The sequence below is a fragment of the Hyperoodon ampullatus genome (assembly GCF_949752795.1).
Source record: "Hyperoodon ampullatus genome assembly, chromosome: 2".
NCBI classification, from domain to species: Eukaryota; Metazoa; Chordata; class Mammalia; order Artiodactyla; family Ziphiidae; genus Hyperoodon; species Hyperoodon ampullatus.
In genome coordinates this window covers 135204253-135215101 of record NC_136915.1, presented here as the reverse complement: position 1 = coordinate 135215101, position 10849 = coordinate 135204253, and positions in this window count along the sequence as shown.

Below are 10849 nucleotides of genomic sequence, written 5' to 3'. Positions count from 1 at the left end.
TATCCTATTTGCAGGTCCTATGCCCTACAGTGGATTTTCAGTGTCAGATTGTGAACGTATTTATGATGGGGATTGGCATTGTTCCCTATCTAATGGATAAAGATTACACATCAAAGGACTTTACATTGACATCCCAAAAACCTCATAGGAATTACTTAACAAAAAAATAAAATTGGATTCTGTATAATTTCTAATTTATAAGCTGGCCAGACCACTGGTATTTCTGCCAGTCCTCTGGTAGTTCCGATGATGTCCCCCTGATAACCCAGGCATAATCAGAATGGCTTTAGGATTTGGGAGCCAAAATTTTCCTCAGTATTTACTGCTTTGCTAGTCCATTTAAGAAAATGGACTATTGAAAAAATAGCTTCAGACACAATATGGCATTTTATGATTTAGCATAAAATCTGAGAAATATAGAGGTTATCTGAAGCCTGCAATGGTAAAGTTCCCTCTGCTATTGAAGTTATTGTCTTTAAATAAAGATTCTACATCAGTAATGCTATATATATATATATTTTTTCTGATATTCAGGTTAATTTCCTATTCTCTATAAGGAAGTAATTGGTTGGTTGGTATGAGAGATAGTGTGGCTTCCAAAAGTGAAAAGTATTATTTTGTTGTAATTTCCAGCTACCTAAGGATGGGAGAGGCCCAGGACACTGCAGTCAGTATATTATGTAGAGCAGGTTATATTGTGGTTTATTTATGACCTTTTACATGTTTATTTTCTATGCAATTTTGTGTGCTCCTTTTTGAGTTTTGGTAGATAAGTGTTTTGTAACTTCAGAATACTTGGAGTTATATATATATATATGACATATATATATATATATATTATCATAGTAGTTAAAGCCGTGGACAGTGTACTAGTCTACCTAGGTTCAAATTCTGGCTTTACCCTATGACTTCCCTGTGGCTTCCTCTGCTCACCTATTTAAAAGGAGTATAATAAGCCTGCTGTGGTGAGTTATATACTAAGTGCTATTTAAGCATTTGCTATAATGATTATGTATACTCGAAGGCCAGGAACTTGCCCCTTGATTGTCTCTGTATTCCTAGTGCTTAAGAATTCCTAGTGCTTTCCTAGAACATTGTCTTAGGATAGAGATAGCTCAGTATAGTTCTTCTCACTATAAAGTACTGTTACGTTGAAAGTCTTTGCTTGTGTACTAATAATCTATGACATATCTGCTGAGGACAAGGAAAGGAATAGTTTTAAAACTGCAATGGATAACAAAAGATTGTATGATGTAATGCCTTTATTATGTAATTATAAAACTAACAAATGATCATGGTAGAAAATTTGAAAAACTCCTAGACAAAATAGAGATCAATAAAATTTGGAGTAGCGTTCAGAGTGTAGAGTTGTCCATGAATATTAGTGCTTTCACATTTTCCAGGACTTTAAGTAGACTCTGCTTCTTAAGAGTCTATTCATGATATTTTATTTTAATGATGTTTTCATCATGGGGACACACACACACACACATACACACAGAAATCTGTTTAAAAAAAAAAGAAAGACATGTAAATCACTGATGTTTCAGATAGCCACATGAAATAAAGTGAGAAAAGTCAACAAGCTGAAAGAATGTGGAGTAGCATCTCCTTAATTGCTTACATAATTCTGATAATTACCTCTCTGTGGATAATGTAATTAATGGGGAATCTAATTCAAGAAAAATGTATGAACTTCAAGCCTTCTCGAAACCAAGTATTTCTTTCTGCAAAAGTTTAATCTCCACGGCCGTGCTTCCTTATTACCTGACAGGGAAAGTGTATTGTATGGCAAAGGATCTTCCCGAAGGAGGGTGCTTCCCACACTGATCGTCCTAAATGACTTCGGAATTACTGTTGCTATATTACCAAAATCTTAAACTAGGGTATTTTTGACAAATGCGGTCCTTAGTTAATTTTTAGAGCTACAAACTGTCAGATGGCTCTGCAATAACAATTGTCTGGCTGTTCTTCAGGGTGATCACAATATGGTAATGACCTTGAGGTACCACTAAAAAGCAGGAAGGTGTGAGTCTTCCTTTGGTTCCAGAGTGAAATGCGAGTTGGAGTTGGAGTTGGAAAAGAGGCCGACAACCAAGTGATAGAGAAGGAAATGTGAGGTCATTAATGAAAAACCAGGTTTAAGTTAAGGTGAAGAGGCATGAGGAAATGGTCAGCTGTTACAGTATTACAAAGATCATGAAGAAGCGTATCCATGAATGTGGTTTGTATTGCAATCTGCTGAAAAAGAGACAAATATCCTGGCCTGGCCTTCATGGAGATTATTTTTATTGATTCTGATAATAGATTATTGTTGAAAAGGGCCTCCTATAAATTATAACCATGCAAAGGCAGCAAGATAATTTGTTTTTTCTTTATGTATGTGTTTCTCATTCCTACTCACTTCTCTCTTAGGGGAAGAGAAAATCACAAAACACAAAAATGTCAAATCTCAGCTATTCATTTTCAAAATAATTTTTTTTCCAAATTCCAAAGGAGGCAATAGGTTAACTGTTAAGATTTGTAAGGCTCAAAAAACTAGATTTTTAGAAAGTGTAGCCAAATTTTGTTCCATAAATAGTAGCTTTGGAAAGAATATGTGATGATGCAAAGTTGGAAAAAGCTGGTTTTTCTTCCGTAAATGACTTCACCGTGTGGGAGAAGAGGCAGAGAAGAAATCAAAGTAATTAAACATGGGGTGAGTTTTTCTGATAGGGGACTCTAGTGCTTTCAAATTGACTAGATAATCCTCGGGATAATCTGAGGGTCGAACAGACCAGTGCCTCATTTCCAATCTGGTACCCTGGAAGAAAACAGTGTATTTCCTTTGAGGTCTTGAGAGGTTTTTCTTCTTCTTTGTTTTGTTTTTGGTTCATTTTGTAATCAACTTTATTAAGGTATCATTTACACACAATAAAATGCAGACATTTTTAGTCAACGGTTCAATGACTTTTAATTAATGTACACATTTGTATAACTACCACCCCCATAAGATCGATAACAATTCTAAAACCCTAGAAAGTTTCCTCCTAGGCTTTTGCAAAAGTATCCCCATCTCCCACCCCAAGGCAACCACGGATCTGATTTTTATCTTTAGAGATGAATTTTGCCCAGTTTAGAATTTCATGTAAGTTGAATAATACAGTAGGTGCCCTTTTGATCTGGCTTCACTTGCTCAGCATATGGTTTTTGAGATTCATTCATGTTGGGATGTTTTAAACCAGGACTTTAGCCTGGGTGGCTGATGTTGTCTGAAGGCACCTATAGGTACATCTGAGTCTCTGGCATTGTCGCTGTCTGTTCTTGGCTCAGTATTTTCAACTTTACTAAGAAGCACAAGGTTGAAGTAAGGAAGATCATTGTCAGTATAATGGAGGTGAAGTGGGGTCTGTTATATAATATTCTCAGCATAAATTGACCTGCTTGGAGTCATTGTGTTGATAACCGACAAGGATACTCTTCCTCCAAAAACCTTGATACTATAAAACTTCTAAAGGACGCTGTCCTAGGACTCTTTTAGTTTTCATTTTTTGGGAAACATTTCTGGAAAATTGAAATGCTCACAACCTGAAAGAAGCAATTATTCACCTGAAGGCTAACTCTGCTAAAGTTGAGTTGTCCGACCTTTACATGCTGATAGAACCCAAATAGCCTTGCAAAACAATGCTCTCTTATTGGATATAAGCATATAGATTGTTTAAGACGGACGTGTATATGCAGTAAAGTGAAAAAACAAAGAATCTTTGAGTTTTCCTTGCTGGTTTTTTTTAATTTTTTCATTTACGCTTCTATATCATACGCTAATAGTTTAGGGTAACCTCAGGTTAGTTTTAGGTCCACTCTTTAGGTAAATGTTGATGTACTCCATATGCAACTTTTTTCTACCTTCCTTCTTTTCTTCCATCTTTCCTTTCTAACTTCTTATAATCCATTATACTTAATCCTGCATTTGTTGAGGTGGCAATTACTGTAGGAAAATTGAAAGCAGTGTGAAATTTTGCTGTTCAGAATGCATGTTGACCAAATTCTATATTGAGAAAAGGTCTGAATTTACCCACAGTAACCGTTTCTCAGCGTCTCTGAATAAAGGCCATAGAAACTGGGCTATATATAATATCCTGACAGGTATGTAGAATTCATAGCCATTGCCCTCAAAGAGCTTACCTAGCGTAGATGCATATGAATGCATTTAATGATTGCGTTATTGGCAGCAGTGCCAACATACACAGTCTATTTTGTTTTATATCATTATCATTACCTGCTGTTTACCACTGTATACATTGCTAATGGTGTGGTTTCTATGGCTTGTGAATTTCACAGCCCAATATCATGTAATTTATTGCACACTTTAGTGTAGAAGATGGAGACTCCATAAATTTTCGTGTGCTCTTTGCCCCTTTGGAATGTATTACACTGAGATCAGGCAAAGTAATAAATTTATTTCAAATGTGCGTGATAGCTAAGCATCAATTAGGACTTGATGGGAAATATTTCTTCTTCCAGCAACATAACAGTTTTTAAAGACTAAGCCATTGAACGTGGAGTTCCTGAACATGGGACTCAGTTCACTGGGATCCCTTCTTAGAAAAATAAAGGAAAACTTGAATTGGATGTGTGTGGCTTATTCAAGTAGTAACCAATCAGCTACATCTTTGTTAACTTAATTTGTCACAATGGTTTGGTATTTTATTAACTCTCTTCCCCTTCTTCCCCTGACTCTCACGAGAATGGATCATGAGTATCTTAAAACATACTAAGTCGTCTTCCATCCCTGTTAATCTAACTACAAAAACACACTTTCCTTATCCAATGTAACATACTGTCTTTTAGAGTAGCTGTGGTTTTAATTCTCTACAAAATTAAAACCAGCAAAGAGAAACATTTTCAAGGAGCCACCACATTGTAGAGCTTTAGAAAGAAGACTTTAGAATTAAGGGCAACTATATCATTTTATAGCTAAAGCACCTGAGATGTAAAGTAGGAAGGTAACCATCGAGGTCAGGGAAAGGGGTTGAAGATCAGGCTTCAAGCTGAGAAAGTGTCTACAGGGACTCAATCTGAGCAGGTCAAAAACTGAAATGAGACCACGAATGTTCTGGGAAGGGTGGCACCTGGCCTCGAGGGTGGGATTCAAACAGGGAGTGGGCCTGGGGGAACTGAGCTTCTGCAGTAGGCAGAGAAGGCCACCTCATCTGCGGAAAGTGCCACTGACATCAGGGAGTTGAGGGGAAAGAGCAGTGAATTCCAGTCCCCCTGAGAAAGCAGGCCAATGTGATTAACTCTGTATTTAGGCTTATTTCAGATACTTCTAATTTTTTTTTCTTTTTTTTTTTTTTTGCGGTACACAGGCCTCTCACTGTTGTGGCCTCTCCCGTTGCGGAGCACAGGCTCGGACACGTAGGCCCAGCAGCCATGGCTCATGGGCCCAGCCACTCCACGGCATGTGGGATCTTCCCAGACTGGGGCATGAACCAGTGTCCCCTGCATCGGCAGGCAGACTCTCAACCACTGCACCACCAGGGAAGCCCAGATGTGTAGTTCTTTAAAAATATTTTTAACATTTTTCCAGCTACATGTAGAATACAACTTAGCATAAAAACAGTATGGGTTTTATTTTAAGTAATTTAACATTTTGACATCCTCATAATGAAATTAAATCCAGACGGTTTCTCTCCATGATCTCTTGAAATAGTCCTTGATCATCCACAGTATTTCCCATCATCACAAAGGTGGTACCAAGGGCAGAGAACTCCAACATTATTAAAGTTTCATAAAGCAAAGTCAATTTTAAGAATATAATGTCCCCTAACTGATAAAGGTCTTGACAGATAATTTCAAGGGAAGCATAAATTATTTTCTGTTTGTCAGAGGGCAGAATTATTTAGGTTGACTTAATGAATGGTAGAGTTTTTGAGTGCAGAGTGTTCTTAAAATATTATGTAGATCTGTACTGTCAACAGGTGCTAGCCACGTGGCATTATTTATATGGAAACAAATTTTAAAATAAGGTTAAAAATTCAGTTCCTCAGTTGCATTTGCCATATTTCAAAGATGTTTATTAGCTCCATGTAGCTATTGAATACTGCTTTGCATAGTACAGATATAGAATATTTTCATTATCACCAAAAATTCTATTGAGCAATACTAAAATTATACCCAGTCACAGAGAAGGCAACTAAGAAATAATATAACTTCCCCAAGGTCACACAGCTATATTTTTAAAGAAAAGCAAAATGACACAAAGGAAATAGTAACAGAGGCATTAACGAAACCTAGTAAGTTTCTGGAGCAGTCAAAGTAGGGTTTAAAAGTGCACACTTAGCTGTTAGCAGGGTTGAAGCTCTTGATGGTTGGTAAGATCTACCTGCCTGAATTTGGACATTAGCATTTTATGCAATGAATTAAAAGCAAAAAATCATTTCAACGAATGCCTTCCAGCTCCATATTTTTAGCCACTGCCGTGCTTCCAGATTATGTTTATCACTTTCATATACAGGGCACCACTGTGAAATGTGATGGTTTATCTGACCCCAGAGAAATCAGGAAATCTTGTGGGGGTTATGGCTCTATTTGAAAAGGTTGATTTTTCAATGCATCATGCAGACTGGCCCTGTTTTAGAAGGGATTCCTGCCATCAAATAATCAAAATGTAAACCTCTTCTCAGCTTGCAAAAGTCAAAGATAGTCCCTGCATCTTTATTATTTCCTTGAAATCCAAATATTATTTTTCCTTTCTCTAACTTGTTTTCCTCACAGTGTGATCAACTATTGCCAAGGAAGGAAAGGTTAGATTTATCAATCAAAGTTTGCTAAAGGCCCCCTAGGTAATTGAAGCTTCAGGAGAAACAATCCTCATGTATTCTTTTTCTGTTGTTTCAATAGCTTTGTAAAGAGTCATTTCAGTATGTTTGGTTCTGTAGCAGAGGTTCTGTGAAGTGCTTGTCGTCCTCAGAGGTCCAGAAAGTCTGCGAGTCTGTGGGTAAAGATGGGTAAGGAGAGAGAGGGAAGGAGGATAGAGAGAGGCTCAGGGCTGAGATAAGGACAGTGATCTAAAGCCTCCTGGGGGTGAGGCTGGGGTGCACAGACACCCATGACTAATCTAGACAGAAACTGAGTAATCAAGGGGATGACCACTGTGAGGTCATGTGGTCACCTCTCCCTCTAGAAATAAACATTGCCCTCAGTAAGTCTCCTCCCGCCCCAGAAGAGCATTAGGAAGGTCTGGAGAGGGGGCTTATTGGCAGAAATGGAAAAAGCAGGTTGAAGGGATTAGCCTGGAGCAGAGAGACCAAGAAACCCAAGCCAGTAGGTGGAAGGCAGACTTTTCATGGAAGTCTCCAAGCCCAAGTCAAGTTCTGGGACCACCAAGTACAAGTCAAAGAGTGCTCATTTAACCCCTTTGGGCCCCCATGGGAGTGGAGGAAGACTGGACAGAGAGGGAGAAGGGGCCAATGAAGGTACAGTATTTACTATGGGATTTAACTCCTGAAAGGCCTCCCAGTAGCTTCAGGTCTGCTCAAGAATCCTTCATGTCCTGCTGGTTTGCAGTGAGTGGCTCACAGCTTCAAGGCCTCCTCTGCCAGATAGAGAACTATTTCAACCATCCTGCCTCTATTTTGGACTGTAGCAATGCAGACAGGAAACCTGACCCCATTTTCAGGTTCTAAAGAGAAATTCTAAGTACCTGAAAGACTGAGGAACATGGTGGCTTTTATTTAAGATGGGGAGCTAGAGAGCACATACCTGGACTTGGGCCTGCAGCAGCACCAAATTGCACCAAGAGTTCCCTTTATTTTCTCTCGCATCTCTGTTTCTCCTTTTCTCTCTGCTGGATTAGCCACGGGGACTCCAAGTTCTTCATTGTGTGGTCCTGGTACCAAGATTCTCCTGGGAATTATAAAGCTATTCACCTTCTACATGGAGCACTTCTTATTTTTTCCCCAGCAAAGTTAAGTCATCCTTAAGAGGAGTCAGGGTGCTAGCTCTTAAATATATTTTAGTCATCCCTTTGTACATTAACTGCTCTTTCTTGGAGACTGCTCCTGATGTGGCGTTCACCGTGCTCTCAGCTGGCCTCCTGAAGTTCTGCCCTGCCTTCCCCACCAGGTACAGTTCAGGAGCTGCCTACCTCAGGGTGATAGGTTATCTTCTAGTTGCCTTATTCCTTTCCCTTTTACATTTAGAAAATATAATTTGAATACATAAACTTCTCTGTGGCCACAGCTTTATTTGCAACCCACAGGTTTTGTTATGGCATATTTTCATTATCATTCAATTAATAAAATTCTAATTCCCATTGCGACTTTATCTTTGACTTACATAATGATCAGAAGTATGTTTTTAATATCCAACTATTTGGTAAAATATTGGTTATATATTTTTAAATTTCTTGCTTATTCGGAGTCTTGTTTTATAACTGGAATATAGTCAATTTTATAAATGTGCCATGTGCACCTAAAATTTTCTGCATAATATATATATTCCATCATTGTTGTTGCAGTGTTTTATGTAAATGTAGGCCAATGTTTTTAATGTTGGTATTCAGATCTTCTCTAATCTGCTGATTTGTTGTTGTGGTTCTATGTTACTGATCTAGGTAATTTGGATTTTTCTATTTCTACTTAGTTTTTTGGAATTTCCCTTCATCTATTGCATTGAAGTTTAAATTTATAATCTATTCCTTGTAAAGTAACAGTGGGTTTTATTATCCTGCCTTATCGCCAGTGATACTTTTTGCTTTCAAATTTATGTTAACATTAAAAAATCTTCAATTTTACTTATTGCTGTTATGACATAATTTTTGAATCCTTTAATTTTCAATCTGACTCTTGTCTCTTGTAGGTGGCATAGAATTACGTTTTTTGTTTTAATAATCCTTGTCCTTTAATTTGAGTATTTACAGTTAAGGTATTTTCTTGTAGACCGTTTACTCCTCGTTTACTATCTGTCCCACCTTGTTATGTTCCTTTTGCTCTTCTTTCTTCCTTTTAGATTTCTTCAAATTCCATTTTCCCTTGTATTAGCTTGTTATTTTTACATAAGTAGCAGTTACACATGTACCATGACTTATTAGCTCTTTTACTGCTTCTCAAGCAATGCTGAGATCGTAAATATCTTTTTTTTTTTTTGGATGGGGATGTACAATGTTTTATTTTTTTATTTTTATTTTTTTGCTTTATAACAAATTTAATCAGTTATACATATACATATGTTCCCATATCCCCTCCCTTTTGCATCTCCCTCCCACCCTCCCTATCCCACCCCCCCAGGCGGTCACAAAGCACCGAGCTGATCTCCCTGTGCTATGCGGCTGCTTCCCACTAGCTATCTACCTTACGTTTGGTAGTGTATATATGTCCATGCCACTCTTTCACTTTGTCACAGCTTACCCTTCCCCCTCCCCATATCCTCAAGTCCATTCTCTAGTAGGTCTGTGTCTTTATTCCTGTCTTACCCCTATGTTCTTCATGACATTATTTTTCTTAAATTCCATATATATGTGTCAGCATACAGTATTTGTCTTTCTCTTTCTGACTTACTTCACTCTGTATGACAGACTCTAGGTCCATCCACCTCATTACAAATAGCCCAATTTCATTTCTTTTTATGGCTGAGTAATATTCCATTGTATATATGTGCCACATCTTCTTTACCCATTCATCCGATGATGGACACTTAGGTTGTTTCCATCTCCGGGCTACTGTAAATAGGGCTGCTATGAACATTTTGGTACATGTCTCTTTTTGAATTATGGTTTTCTCAGGGTATATGCCCAGTAGTGGGATTGCTGGGTCATATGGTAGTTCTATTTGTAGTTTTTTAAGGAAATTCCATACCGTTCTCCATAGTGGCTGTACCAATTCACATTCCCACCAGCAGTGCAAGAGTGTTCCCTTTTTTCCACACCCTCTCCAGCATTTATTGTTTCTAGATTTTTTGATGATGGCCATTCTGACTGGTGTGAGATGATATCTCATTGTAGTTTTGCTTTGCATTTCTCTAATGAGTAAAGATGTTGAGCATCCTTTCATGTGTTTGTTGGCAGTCTGTATATCTTCTGTGGAGAAATGTCTATTTAGGTCTTCTGCCCATTTTTGGATTTGGTTTTTTGTTTTTTTGCTATTGAGCTGCATGAGCTGTTTATAAATTTGGGAGATTAATCCTTTGTCAGTTGCTTCATTTGCAAATATTTTCTCCCATTCTGAGCGTTGTCTTTTGGTCTTGTTTATGGTTTCCTTTGCTGTGCAAAAGCTTTTAAGCTTCATTAGGTCCCATGTGTTTATTTTTGTCTTTATTTCCATTTCTCTAGGAGGTGGGTCAAAAAGGATCTTGCTGTGATTTATGTCATAGAGTGTTCTGCCTATGTTTTCCTCTAAGAGTTTGATAGTGTCTGGCCTTACATTTACGTCTTTAATCCATTTTGAGCTTATTTTTGTGTATGGTGTTAGGGAGTGATCTAATCTCATACTTTTACATGTCCCTGTCCAGTTTTCCCGGCACCACTTATTGAAGAGACTGTCCTTTCTCCACTGTACATTCCTGCCTCCTTTATCAAAGATAAGGTGACCATATGTGCGTGGGTTTATCTCTGGGCTTTCTTTCCTGTTCTATTGATCTATCTTTCTGTTTTTGTGCCAGTGCCATACTGTCTTGATTACTGTACCTTTGTAGTATAATCTGAAGTCAGGGAGCTTGATTCCTCCAGCTCCATTTTTCGTTCTCAAGATTGCTTTGGCTATTCAGGGTCTTTTGTGTTTCCATACAAATTGTGAAATTTTTTGTTCTAATTCTGTGAAAAATGCCAGTGGTAGTTTGATAGGGATTGCATTGAATCTGTAGATTGCTTTGG